The sequence below is a fragment of the Leptidea sinapis genome, chromosome 41 (genome assembly GCF_905404315.1).
Source record: "Leptidea sinapis chromosome 41, ilLepSina1.1, whole genome shotgun sequence".
Classification (NCBI taxonomy): domain Eukaryota; kingdom Metazoa; phylum Arthropoda; class Insecta; order Lepidoptera; family Pieridae; genus Leptidea; species Leptidea sinapis.
The window spans coordinates 7,545,271-7,560,024 of NC_066305.1; the positions used below are offsets into that span (position 1 = coordinate 7,545,271).

A 14,754-nucleotide genomic window follows, 5' to 3' on the forward strand; every position below is an offset into this window, starting at 1 on the left:
GGGTGTGTGACAAATTAAGTAAAAATACATGTGCTCCTTTGGGTCTCAGAACTGTTACGTTACAGTACGGTATCCTACTAAAAAACGGTTTTGAGAGAGAGGAAAAGTTCCTAGTAGGTTCAAACGCTAATCCCACTTCTGAGCAGCATACACTCGACCTCTGAGCGAAACCTATCAAACAAAAGCACATTTGTCAGAGCAATAAGTAGGTACCTAACTTATGTGTAAGTAGTTGTACTTCCATATTCTCGAAGTATCCAAAAATAAATTCGATACACAAAGTATTATGTTAGTAGCAAAATTGTCTCTTATCAGTAAGCAAGGGTCTAGCTATGCAACAATGCTATATAGTATAAAAATATTGAAGACTTTCACCATTCCCAATTATGTTTGAGTACCTACATACACGGACGAGTAAAATAAGAAGGACTCCGTGTCACCTTATATAACAGTGAGGCACCAAAACAAGCCGGTAAACGTGTAAATATATAGCCCGACGCATACCCTTACACCAATAGAAGCCGATAGGCGGCCTTTATGAGAATTGTCAACGTCTATGACAGATCAGTTTGCGTCTCATTAAATTTTCAAAATGCAGTCGTCCATTGTGAAAAAGTGTAAAACGATACTATATAAGTATTTGTTATATATGATTATTATTATATTATTATTACTATATATGATTGTTTTATATATGTAGTTATATATGGTTATTTAAGGGAGAAAAAATTGTGTAACTAGTATCCCTCGTAACCGCACACACACTAGCATAAAGGTACACTTGCTGATATCACGGCGCGGAGTCCTTCTTTTTTTAGTAGTGCGTGCCTACATATAACAATTCATTTATTGTGCAAGCTGTTAACCTATGGAATTCTCTTCCCACTGAAATCAGAAAGGCTCAAACTCTCCAATCTTTTAAAACAATGCTCCTTAATTATTATTTATCAATGTGACAAATTCATTAGTTTATTTTTGGCATTATTTACTGTATGTGTGTGTTTAAATTATATGCATATAGATAACACTACCTACTGTTATCAATTAAAACTACTGTTGTTATGAACTAAAACTATTTCAGTACTGGTTGCCTGAAAAAAATCGCTCTTAAGCGATAAGGCATTCAATTATTTTGTGGTGTGCAATAAAGATATATTTCATTTCATTCCAATACAATATCATGAATCAGATGATGCTTCATAAAACACGTAGCGGTTATGTTAATCAGCTAATAAAGATATCCATTTGCAATATATAACATAGTAATATAAAGATGTTGTTTAATATGTAAATAAGTTGGTCAAGTTATCTGACATTGCGTTCATTCAGTTGAATTCCCGGCGTGCTAATTGCGGCTGCCCTGTAAAACCCCATGACGTCACTTGACTTCTTAAAAGTGACAATAAATAATTGTAAACCACAAAAAAATGTTAAAGCATTGATTAATGATCATTATATTAGAATTGGCTAAAGATGTTTTCTTGTATGTAATACGATATTATATTTGTACACGTGCATCAGTTAGTACGTCAGTCAATCACTATTGAGTAAACAACTTGCGTCAGAGGCTAAGGGTAAATTTAAATGTAGAAAGTAAAAAAAAAATTGATGGAAGCCGATAATAGTTACGTTGAGTCACTTTTGTATTTGCTTCTACAGCGAAATGTCAAAAGAATTGCAAAACATATCTGCAATTACATTAAAAACAAAAGTAAAATAACTCAAAAGACAATGCAAGCGGGAATGTACCGCCTTTTTTGGCCTTCAAGGCTTCAGTACTGATGTGGTATGAAATACTACATTCTTCTACATTAAAGTTCTCATGAAAGTCTGCTAAGGGGAGCTAACCTAACCTAACCTATCTATACTTAGTTTAACTTACTAGAGGTAGACAAATCTACCTTCTACGCTTACTTACATTTCAATAACCTATTGACAGATAGCATTGGACTATTACTATATTGGACATAACTATGGATAGATAAGTTCTTGCCATTAAACGGTGACAGCAATGTATCCATAAGTTAAACTAAGGATAGATAGGTTATTGAAAGCTTAAAAAAATTAACCATACCAAAAGTCAAAAATGTAGATACGAATGCTTTGATAAACGGAGAGGTGATAAAACCAGTGGAAACTGCTTTATTTCCTGGCATTACTCTGGGTTCCAAATTACGATGGGGCCCCCATATTGAAGGATTGGCTGATAGACTTGGTTCTGCAGGATACGCGGTGATTAGACAACTAACCGACGTAGATATGGGTTACTTTAGTTATATTCATAGTATTATATCCTATGGTATGTTGATATGGGGCAATGCTGCCGATGTCAATACCATCTTTGTGCTGCAAAAGAGGTCTTTTCGCGTTATTTATAATCTAGGTCTTAAAGAAATAAGCATCTTGACTGTTGCCTCTCAATATATTCTTGATAATGTTATGTGATACATACGCAAATAAGCGAATTTGCTAGAAACTTTTATAACCAGTGTTAACACCAGTAACAAACATAGACTTATAACGCCATAAGTCCTTTTTTGGGCGTTGTATAAGCTTTTACAACAAGATCCCAGATAATGTTCAAATCAAATGTATTACGAAATTCAAAAGAATTGTTTAAAAACGTTTGTGTGGTAAAGGTTATTATAACATAAATGATTTTCTTAACGATACCACAGATTGTAAGTGGAGCGACCGCCCTCAGGCTATTAAATAAAAAAAAATTGTACGATATTACATTGTAACCATATTAGTAAAATAGGGTATAATTTGCCTTATTTTGAACTAAAATATTTGAATTTGAAATTAACCGCTAAGCCGTCCGAGTGCCGCATCATCCATAAATCCTGGGATGTTTGTTCAACGCTCCACTTGTGACGCCATCTACAGGAGTTCGTTTACAGCTGATAACCTGCTGTACCTTAATAAATTATTTATTTATTGCACCAACAATGTATACAATAATATTGACAAAAATACAAGCCGAGTGCTACTTCAATTATAGGCGAAAATAACATTCATAATTAAGAAGCAAATTAGTACATTAAAAAAATATATTATATATTATTTTTTATGAAAACCACCCGACTTCAAAAACACTAATCCAAAACAATAGATATAATATGCACTAAAAAATATAAAAATAATTGCGTTTTTTACACAATCTGATTAATTAATGAAATTCTAGTTACGATTATTGTTATTTTTGGAATCGGTGTCAGCCAAGGTAGGTTTGTTACATACATACATAGCTAACAAAAAATACCGATGAATTGAGAACCTCCTTCTTTTTCCAAATATGATTGCTTAAATTAGAAATTGACTTAAGGTATCGCTGTTACAAACATAAACAATTGTTTTTATTTTTAAGCGGCTAAAGCTATGCGTGTGTTATAATGGCTACGAGAAATAGAGTATAGGGTATGGAAATTATAAGTAAAGCGATTATGAAAATCTAATTACCTTTATATTCAAGTAAACCACCTTATTCTTTGAAATATAATATCTGTATTACTTGCTTATGTGCGCAGTAATCTAGAATACTGTAGCGTCGTTTGGTCTCCTCAACAACATTCATCAATTAACAGTTGAACGCATTCAAAAACGGTTCTTATGGCACCTTGCTTTTTCTTGTGGGGTACATAAGCAATTGCCATCGTACTGCGATAAGTTGAGACACTTTAACTTGAAAAGTCTTTCTGTTCGACGACAAATGCTAGATCTAATATTTTTATACAAAATAATTAGAAATCAGCTCGACAGTCCATCACTCGTGCACTCCATCAGCTTACGAGTTCCCCGCCGAGTACCAAGGCGTGCGCAGGTCGGAGCTGGCCTGTTCCATCAGCCATTTGCCAAAACTAACCTTAAGCAATTTTCTCCCATACCACGTCTATCAAAGAACTTATAACTCCATCTGTGGTGAAGTAGATATTTTAAAGATTCTTTACCTCCTTCAAAAAAAATATTACGAGATTGTTAGGCGCCAAAATATGATTAATATTCTTCTTCTTCTTCTTTTTTTTTTCTTTTGCAAATTCGTATATTGATTTTATAATTTTTGCTTTATTTTATATAATTTTTTTCTTGGTGTCACGGAAGCAAAGGCTGTGCATGTTGTGACACTTTAATTTGTTGTAGATTCAACTCATTATTTGTTAATATTTGATATATTTTAAGCGTATTAGAATGTAACAACTACTGGTTGTCCAATAAATAAATAAATTACTTCATGACTCTACATTGGTTCGTAAAGGAGCTTTGACATGGGGAGAAGAACCGATAAGAAACGCCCAGCTCATCTTTTAAATATTACAAAATATACAATATAATCTATGTACAATATACATCAAACAAATTAATATACTAAAATAGCACTATTAGTAGCTCCATTTAATATTCACACGGGGTGACGCTATTAGATTATTAATAGGTATTAGAAGGGTAACAATATCAGAATAGAAAATAATAATTATAAGTACTTAGCTGATGTGTCCGTTCGGTGCAGCAGCAACAAGCCAAATGTGTCTAAGCACCACTGCGCTGCACGAATGAAACCTTAGTAGACTTAGGTTGGCAATCCTAGCTGCTTGTTCCTGATTGGTTGATCGACAGCCAATCAGGAACATGGTCCTATTGGCTGTATTGACTTAAAAATACAAATGAGCTACTTTATTTAGATTAGTTTTAAGATATCAAAACATAACTCTTTTATCCCTGAAGTACCTACATTAGGTTTTATTCAGTGTTATCTATACTTTATGATTATTCATTAATAACATGAAAGCTACGTGCGTAACCTGCGGGAGTCTGCATCATTAAATTTACGTACCTGCAAGTAAAATTCTTATTTGGGATATATTGTTATATCAGTTGAAATTGTAAATAAAACGGAAAAAGAATAAACTGGAAACGTTCCTTAATCTTTCGAATAATGAACTAATAATAAAAATATATTAAACACTTAGATTAAGGATGGTCTCCACTGCGCTTCAACTAGATACCGTAGTCGCAAAGTGTGGCAACTAATACTACGCCCAAGAAGGCGTATTCGAGCCAGTCTCAAACAATGAGTGACGTTGATTTGGCACGTGTTCTGTTAAGTTTTGCAAATAATTGACGGTAAAATGCTGGGTTGCGTAGTAAAATAATACTACAAGAAATAAGAAAGACACTGGGATCACATATTATCATCAGTAAATATTTGTATTTTATTAATTTCAATGTAATATTTTACTTCGTGCTATTGCATGATGCGTATGTACAAAAAAATTAAAAATGTCATTGAGTGTCAAGATGCATCTAATAGTTGCCGTAATAAAAAAGCTATTGTTCATAGGTAGTGCGGTATCTAGTTAGTGCGCAGCGAAGACCAATTCTTAATCTAAGATTAAACCTATTTTATGTTTGAACTAAAGATTGGAAAAGTTTAAAAAAAAGTCAGGTGAAAATACCATAGATGATTAAAATAAACATTGTTAAATTAATCTCTTCCGAGTATTTTAATATTTTCCTATTTATATATATCTTTACTTAAATAACAACTTTTTGCAATAGTTATAATTATAATGATCTGAATCGTTAAGTCAATTCTAAATACATACGAAATCTCCAAAAAAAATTCAAGGTTCTTTTAATTAGAAGTTGTTTAATGCATACGGCTGTAGAACCTTTACCGGAAATAACACAACTTATTACAATAAAATTAAATAGGAAAAATAGTTTACAATGTGTATATCCTTCGGCTTAATTTATTAGACTTTAATATTAATAGATTTTCATATTTTTTCACACGAAGGATTTTTACAACAGGAAAATATAAAGACCTTAGATACTATCGTGCTACAGCAGTGCAAAATTTAATAAAGTAATATTCAACAGGCTGGCTCGTAAAGTGAGCCTTATTATATCGTTTTAAGGGTTTTAGGGCCATAAACCAAACAATAATACACGTGCATAATAATATTACACACTAGGGCATAATAGAATTATCCCTACAAAGTTAAGTTAATACCGAACTTCAAATTATATGAGAGTAAACAAAGCATTTTCAATTAAACCGGGTAACACTGCCATTTTTGAAATAACAAAGAGGTTTTATTCCACTTAAAGTCCATTTACATTTTTGTAATAAATAAATTTGTCCCTAAGATAAAAAACCTTTTATTATTATATAATTATTTATAATTCACAATAATTTATTGTAAAATATTTGCATTTTATCACTAAAATTATAATTTTGAAGAAGGCTGTATGGTTATATGTAATCAATCACCATTCATTTGGCGCGTGCAAAATACTGGCGCGCCATTTCCCATAATTTTCATATTTTGTTTGAATCGTACTTGTTGCTGTGTGATCAATAATTGTGTTTTTTCCTCGCAAGTGTGTTAAAAAGTGCGTATGAAACTCGTGAGATACTTGCTCAGTAGACTTTCGGCTGATTTACGCCCTCGCCTACGGCTCGGACTGCAACCCACATCCTCGTGTATAATGAACAACTTAGTTCACTTATATCAATATATTATTACATTTTCACCTTAATTGGTACTTTTTACGTACGCTTTTAGGGTTCCGTAGCCAAATGGCAAAAAACAGAACGTCATGTCTGTCTGTCTGTCCTTCCGTATGTCACAGCCACTTTTTCCGAGACTTGGTAAGTAGACGTATTCTGTGAACCGCATTAAGATTTTTACACAAAAATAGAAAAAAAAAACAGTTTTGGGTATCGCCATACTTAAAACTGAAACTCAACAATTTCTTTTTTCATCAAACCCATACGTGTGGGGTGGGGTATCTATGGATAAGTCTTCAAAAATGAAATGAGGTTTCTAATACCATTTTTTTTCTAAACTGAATAGTTAGCGTTAGAGACATATATACTCTCGCGCTAAGTGCTAAAGTGTGACATAAAAGTAAGGCGACTTTAGTCCGAATCTAATTTACTGTTAATGTTTTAGTACTAGTAGCCCTCATATTTTTTAAAAAATATTATCAACACATGTGGCAATTGTAGAAGTTATTCTTGTGGATTCCATAAACATATTGGACAAGTTGTATGATTTAAATAGATTCAATAATTTAATACTTAAAGTAAAAAAAAGTCAAAAATATTTATGTTATAGTCTCCACAATCAAGCAGTTTGTTTATTTGATTTTATGGTTTTGAATAAAACTTCATCCATAACTTTCTCAAAAAGTTCCAAGTTAGCACAGGGTGGTCTATAAACAGACACAACAATGAATTGCTCTTATTCAATTGAGACTAGTTCAATTATCCGCTCAAAAGAGAGTCAGACAATATCATCTCGATTCATAAGAATCATACTTTAATTATTTTTTCACTAAAATTAAAGATTCTCCATGAATTGCAGTGGTACTCGTGAACAAGCTACCAACCTGGTAATTCTTAAAATTAAAAATATATTAATAACTTTTTAACCAGTGTTTAGTGAAACATATGATATCAATATTAAAATTATTAAAAAAAAGCCTATTAAAAGTTCTTTTCCTTTTATACATCTGATATTTTGGTGAAACAGGTTGATAACATGTGGTGTATTTTTATTAGTTTGATTCACTTTATTCGTGAGTAAACCTCCTTTATTTAAAGCAAGAAAATACCTCCGCTGTCTCCTATAGACTAACTATTCTAGATAGCTGCACCTTTTTGGATAATTAAAAACTAATGTATAGTGTATATATTATTAGCTTTAACTCGCCAAATAATTACGGCTTTCCTGCAATAGTTTACGTATGTATGTAAGCCTACTCATAATTTCCGCTATTAGGCGGCGTCTATGACGCAAAGTTGATATCAAAATATAAACAGAAAAAATATTTTCTCCTGATAATATTATTATTAATAAAATTTAACACAGCATGTAAATGTAATAAGTACTTATTGTATTTAAAAATACCAATTAATGATGTCCGTAAAAACAGAGTTGTTATTTGATAAATAAGAAATTAACTACACGAATAAGCATTACAGACAAAATTAAATAGTTAATACGTTGTACCTATTTCAATACAAAATAGAAGAAGATAATTATTTTATTACTTGCACGTGCAAGTTTACCTTTCCCACGAAATTTTAAATTTATTTATGTATCAATAAAACAATAGACCGTTTCTGTGCGTAATTTTAATTTTGCAATAATATGCTTATCTCTTTGACGGCTTCCCAACCTACCGAAAGGGTGGACATCTTAGAATATATATGTATGTAAAAACAAGGATAAATTATAAATAAAGTTATAATAACGATGCCGCTAACAATAATTATTTGGAATTTTATCCCTTAGCAGGTAGGATTTGTACAGAGGGAGCATTCGTACAGGCTTCATATTATTACTATCCAACATACTGATGCGATAGTATTTATGTGCGTGACTCCCGTTTATGAGTATAGTGTAACCGCGGGAGCGGCCGCGGCGTGGCAGTACGACTGCGAGCTTCTTTGGAACGATCCGTTACGTGTTTTTATACTTTGTAAGTAATTATTCGACGTACCTTTGAACGTGTTTAATACCAATTATTTTTGCTTAGATTGTGATGTAATTCCTTATGGCTCACGAATTTTTCCTGTACTTTATAATCTCAGTATTAATTTTGGGCTAACTTTGATGTTTTTTTTTATTTAAATTGGTTTGTCAAATATTTGGGTTGGGGCACCTTCGTACAGCTATGAATGGGGTGGATTTATACTGTACGAATTAATAATTAATAAAACTTTTGAGGTCAGATAATGTGATTACAAAGACATTATTTTATTACAGAATCATACCGCGAATATATGTGAAGGGGACTAGAACGGGAGAGGTAGTTGAAACTGAAGCCCAGCCTGTATTGCAACAACGACAAGCTATACCTGAAGAAATGGATCCTAATCAACACAGCAGCTGTATCACGCTCTTAGCTGTCAGAGCTATTTGCTTTATTTCATCAGCTATAGGATTAATAACGCCAGAAGAAATGCATGGAAACTAATATATACTAATACTCCTGAAGAGAACAGATTGGAAGAAACAGAAATATCAAAAAAGCTAAGAGATAGAAGCCTGAGTTCACACTGAGAGGAGACAAAGAGCCAAGGAGGTGAAACGCGCATTGCCTACTTGCTAGCAGTGACAAATATCAAAACTAAACCAAAGAGACAAAAGAAAACTGAAGAGACTGATAGTGAGGATGAGATCAGATAAGATAAAGAGATAGTTGTTGTTCTTACTTAGAATTGATATCTGGAGAGCTTGATATTTGCAATGAAAATCCTGTTACGATGGAATACATTAAAGAATGCTTTTTGCCGGTCAAAATCAAAATTGAAAAAAAAAAAAAATTGCATTTTACAAGCCTTAGAGCAAAAAGTGTACGAATCCTACCTGCTACGTGTATGTAAGTTCACTACTAGAAAAGTCTCCTTTTGTCGTATCCCCTTGATTCGAGATCACTCTTCTAACTGCTACAGCTTGGATCGTCATACTCGACATCGATACATCAAGCGACGTTCAGTTCCATGTGTACTTGGAAGAGAAGGCCAAACTGGCCTCTCAAAATTTGGTGTTCTCGGGACACAGCACTTCACTACAACCCACCGCCTGCAACTAACTACAAGTCGCAAATTCGACGATCAAGACGTCATCTCCGATCGGCTTGATACTTTGGCGTTGCGTAGAGATGTGGGTTCTCTCTACAACTTCTACCGCATTTATCACCGGGAGTGTTTAGAAGTTGTTCGCGTTGATTTCAACAGCCGAATTCCAGCACCGAACATTACGTTAAAATGCAAAATTCATTACAACCGCGAGTTTTGCGAGGAACTTCTTGCCTTTGAGAAGATCCCCAGGGCGTAGCTACCGCCATATCTGCCGTATAAATTATACGGGGCCCCGGGTCACGGGGGCCCGGGCGTAAGCAAAAATTAATAAAAACTTTTGATGCTTGTCGAAAAAAAGGCAAGGAGAGTGTATATTTAATTTGAATTGCTTGAAATTTTTTTGTAAAATATGACAAATAATTAAGATGAATAAATATTTTTATTAATTTTATGCAAACATTTTTTTTCCTTTCGAGTAATCTTTATCCTTATTTTCGCAATGTAATATCACCACTCCCCATCCCGTGGGCCTCTTGCCCGTTTGCCCCCTCTTATATAAAAAAAGCCAATTGTAAATTACATCGCTGACAAAATAGATGGACGGAACACAATCTGATTCGAGAGCTTTGCCAGGTTTTTTTGTAATAATAAGTAAAATTGGGGGCCCCCAAAATTTTATATGGGGCCCGCCAAGGCATGCTACGCCACTGCTGGAACACCCAGTTAATCATTTCGATAATTAAATTTAAATACAGTTCTAATTTAAACACTTAGCAATCTATACCTTATAACCCCTACATGCTACGCACTGGAAGGCAGAATACCGAATGGACTGGCTGACGAACTGATCTATGACGTCAGACATGAGGTGTCGCGCCAATTGGTTCGGCGTCCGGAAAGCCAACGGACCTGGTTATAATAATAATGAACTTGTCATTTTCAATTCATCAATTGTGTTCGACATACCATCGACCACTATCACATTAGCGAGATTGCGATTCATAGACACCGTTTCTATTGCTCTGCGTTACATGAGCCACTACATTACTCCTGCCAATGACTTCGGACTTCGTCTACCTCTGGATTTAATGATTGCAACTCCACCTGATGCTTCAAGCCGAAGCTCCTGATGTTCGGGTTGATTCCAGCGGCAGAATTCCACCACCGGACACTACGTCAAAATGCAAAATACCATCCGCATCACGTTGACGTCTGGCATTCCACAACCGCGTGATTTGCAAGAAACTTCTTCCCTCGCTCAGCCACTTTGTGGAATCAATTAGCGGCTGCTATTTTCCTGAACCGATACGACTTAAGGACCTTCAAGAAAAGAGAATACTCCCACCTTAAAGGCCGGCAACGCATCTCTTGATCTGTTGTTGCGGATGTCCATGGGCGATTGCCTTACCACTCCCCATCCCATGGGCTTCTTACCCGTTTGCCCCTTCTAATAATAATACTGACACACTTTTTACACAAATTATCTTGCCCCAAGTTAAGCATATATAGCCTGTGTTATGGGTTACAAGATAACGATATATTTAATACAATATACTAACTTAAAGATACATAAATTCATATAAACATACGTATAATCATACATTAATACATTTAAACATCCATGACTAGGGAACAAACATCCATATTCATCATATAAATGCTTGCACCTACCGGGATACGAACCCGGGACCTCTAGCTAAGTAGGTTAGATTGCTAACCACTCGGCTATACAGATCGTCTTTTATACAAAAGGTGTTGAGTGTTGTCATATAATGTGCAAAAATAACAAAAAAGCGGAGAGCTTTATTTTCGCAATGTAATATCACCACTCCCCATCCCGTGGGCCTCTTGCCCGTTTGCCCCCTCTTATATAAAAAAAGCCAATTGTAAATTACATCGCTGACAAAGTAGATGGACGGAACACAATCTGATACGAGCGCTTTGCCAGGCGTCAAGCGCAGGTTAATTTTCTTAAAAATATAATCCGTTCGGCACCTTACACCACCAAGGCAAACAGTCACGTTAATGAACTAAGAATTTAAATTATTAGGCCAGCGATGAAGCTGCGAGCACGTTGCGAAAATGATTGGTAGCGAAAGTTAAGTTACGCGGATTGATCATTTGTTTTGAGACGTTGACTTGGCGTGCGGTTGGCGAACGGTACCACTACCTGACTAGAGACCACCACCCACCACTTTTTCCCCACATGCCGCTTTGGTCCACTGAACACGGCCGGTCAGCTTGTATTAGTCCGTAGTCGCATGCCTTAGCGCGATCATAACACGCGTCTGTCCTCGTTCTAATCAATTCGCGCCCAAAAATAAACTCTAAACTCATCTGTCATTTGTGTTGTGATTTGAAAGTTCATTTTCTTCATCTACGTTATATCTACTCTGTGCTAGTTCACTGTGATCGTGCTAAAAAGGGGTGTTTACACGGGCCAAGCGAAAGCGGTCATGTAAATTGTGTTACAACAGAATATATTTCTGTATTTATGTTTTCTCGTGTTTGCATCAATGAAAATAAGTGCCAGTGATGAAATATGTTCTAAGTCGAGCTAGAACATGACCGTATGAATCTGAATACATATTACATTTATGTAAACGAATTCGGACATCGGAAAGTAAGTTGATACTAATGGAATAATTTGTAGCGATTACCAAAATTTTTACCTGTATTATGCCTTATTTGATTTTTAATTTGCATTATTTATTAATTTACACAGCCTTAAAAACAAGTCTATGTTATCATATACCGCAAGTTTACTTCGTTAGCTTTATGTATTTAAATCACAAGCGTTTTTGTAATCACCATGAATCATAAATCCTGTTTAATTTCAAATAAATTAAATGGTGCCCCAAGTAAATTATTCTATTGTTCTAGTATTTATTTTATTCAAGATTGTATAATTATTAGTCTAAATTTATTTAAAAAAAATAGTGTACTATATCGGTACATAGTAATATTTCGTGGCTGGTGTTGTAAATAAGCCGTAGCTACATATTTTGTAATGAGGATTCCCGTTTCGTTCCTTAATGAAAAAAGGGACCTTTATGACTTCGTTTTCAACATGTCTGTCAATCCCTTGAAATTAACATCAAATAATAAAGCTGTGGAAAAATCAAGCATCACATACGAAAAGATTTTATCATAGACAGTTAATTCAAATCAAAATCAGGTAGAATTTTGGTTTGATTTAATTCTCTAGAGTTCTAAACTTCATAATTATCGTTACAGGATGTTGAACTTCGGCGAATAGTGATGTACTTAGCTAACAGCTAACTATTTTGTTGTAGTATGATGTGCAAGTACCTTTAGCTTCTGCAATTATATAGTTTAGAAGTTAATTTCCGGAGTCAACGCTGTACGGAACATAACTTTTCCGCTTTTAGGTATTATGATGATATGTATCTAGAAAAAAGACTTTTATAATCTTTTCCCGTGTATATTTGGTTATTCTAGAATTTTCCAAGGTAAACTTACTCATTATTGGAAGACCCATCTTTTCGTGATACTTGTTCATCGAGACCGCTATTGACAAAGTTTCTGTTTAATTCAACTCTCAATTTACTTAATGTGTGTCACGAAAACACAATTAAGGCTAAGCTCCCTTAATTATATGAGATTTTGACGAGTTAATACAACGAAATGTCATTTTGTTGCACTAACTCTAGACTCTCACCTCCAGTGGGAGGCTCTTTTGAACCTGATGCCGGCTAGATTACGGCAAATGAGACTTGACATCTTATGTCTCAAGGTGACGAGCGCAGTTGTAGTGCCGCTCAGAATTTTTGAGTTTTCAATAATCTTGATCGGCGCTGCATTGTAATGGGCAGGGCGTATGACGTCTTCCGGCTGAAATTATGATGATGATTGCCATAGAAATTATCGTGGTGATAATCTACACTCGTTACACTTATTTGAAAAGAAACAGGAAAGTGTATCAAAAATTTCAGCTGATAACTTTTAGACAAAATTAGAAGAAGTTAGTACAGACAAAAAATATTATAAAAGATAAGCACTAAATATTTATCAATTAAAAAAACTCTTATATTAGGGGTTTTAGTATGAAGATGACATTTTTTGCAACACAATTTTTACATGGTAAAAATACAGAGTTTATTAGTCCAGTGAACGAGATTATCCCATGAAATGGCAGAAATGTATAGATAATATAATGTAATGGTAAATAATTCAATAAATTATATTTTACGCGAAAAAAGTTTTTCAATACAAAACAGCAATTTTATACTTTCATACTTAATATTAACTATTCTTAATAGGAAGAAACTTGAATATATAAATATATTTTTTTAATGGAATAGAGGACATACTAGCGTAGCAGATCACTTCATCTTAAGTGATCACCGCCACCCACACTCTCCTGCAGTACCAGAGGAAAAGCCGGGAAGAAACAAGAGTGTTGCCTGCCATTTAAAAAAGTGTACGCGTTTTTGTTGGGAGGTATATCCATGTCGTATCGTCCTGGAAACACCGCTCATTCCATGGCTATTCATTCCATATATATAAATAAAATTTAAAGATATAAATAGTAATAGTAATATTTCCAAGTGATAAGCTAGAAATTTGTCAATTCCTACGGGATACGAACATATATACGTACATGAATGGTACGAAGCTGATGGGACCAAGCTGGTAAATGTTTCAGTAGCAACTAATTGCTGGCATTTTGCCCGGCAGTAGCCGTTTGTATTTGTTTACAAATATTTGGAGCAGTAATGAGACGTATTACTAGAAGGACACCGTTTCATAGAAATTTATCGGGAGCAAAGAGGTCATGAAACTTGAAATATCTTTATTAATATTGTAACTAATTAAATTATCAACTAAACAATAACCGTTACATATTTGTTTATTAGTCAGGTAGTTAATAAATAAATAAATAAATAAATTGTTAAATTAGACTTTAATTTGCGGAAATCCATAAATATCCAAATGTTGTGGGTTTTCTTGAGTGTAAATTTCGCTAAGATACATCTTTAGATTAATTCGTTACGTGTTTCTGAGACATGACTTCTCTTCTTAAACTCAAAAATCCAATTATTTCGCCAAAAGGAAGGTTAAATAATGGGTTCACCATTAAGTTCACTAATGGCTGAAATCTTAATGGTCTCCTGACACAGTTAGAAGAATTA

General features: G+C 34.1%; 1 protein-coding gene across 2 annotated transcripts in view; it reads left to right on the top strand.

Annotated features, from left to right (window-relative positions):
• Positions 1–11,863: 11,863 nt before the first annotated feature.
• The window catches only part of LOC126976468 (diacylglycerol lipase-beta), a 99,333-nt gene continuing 96,442 nt past the window's right edge, over positions 11,864–14,754 (top strand). For both annotated transcript variants that reach the window (XM_050824806.1, XM_050824807.1), the window contains exon 1: positions 11,864–12,221. The gene's annotated coding sequence lies outside the window, so the exon portion shown is untranslated. The remainder of the gene's footprint in view (positions 12,222–14,754) is intronic.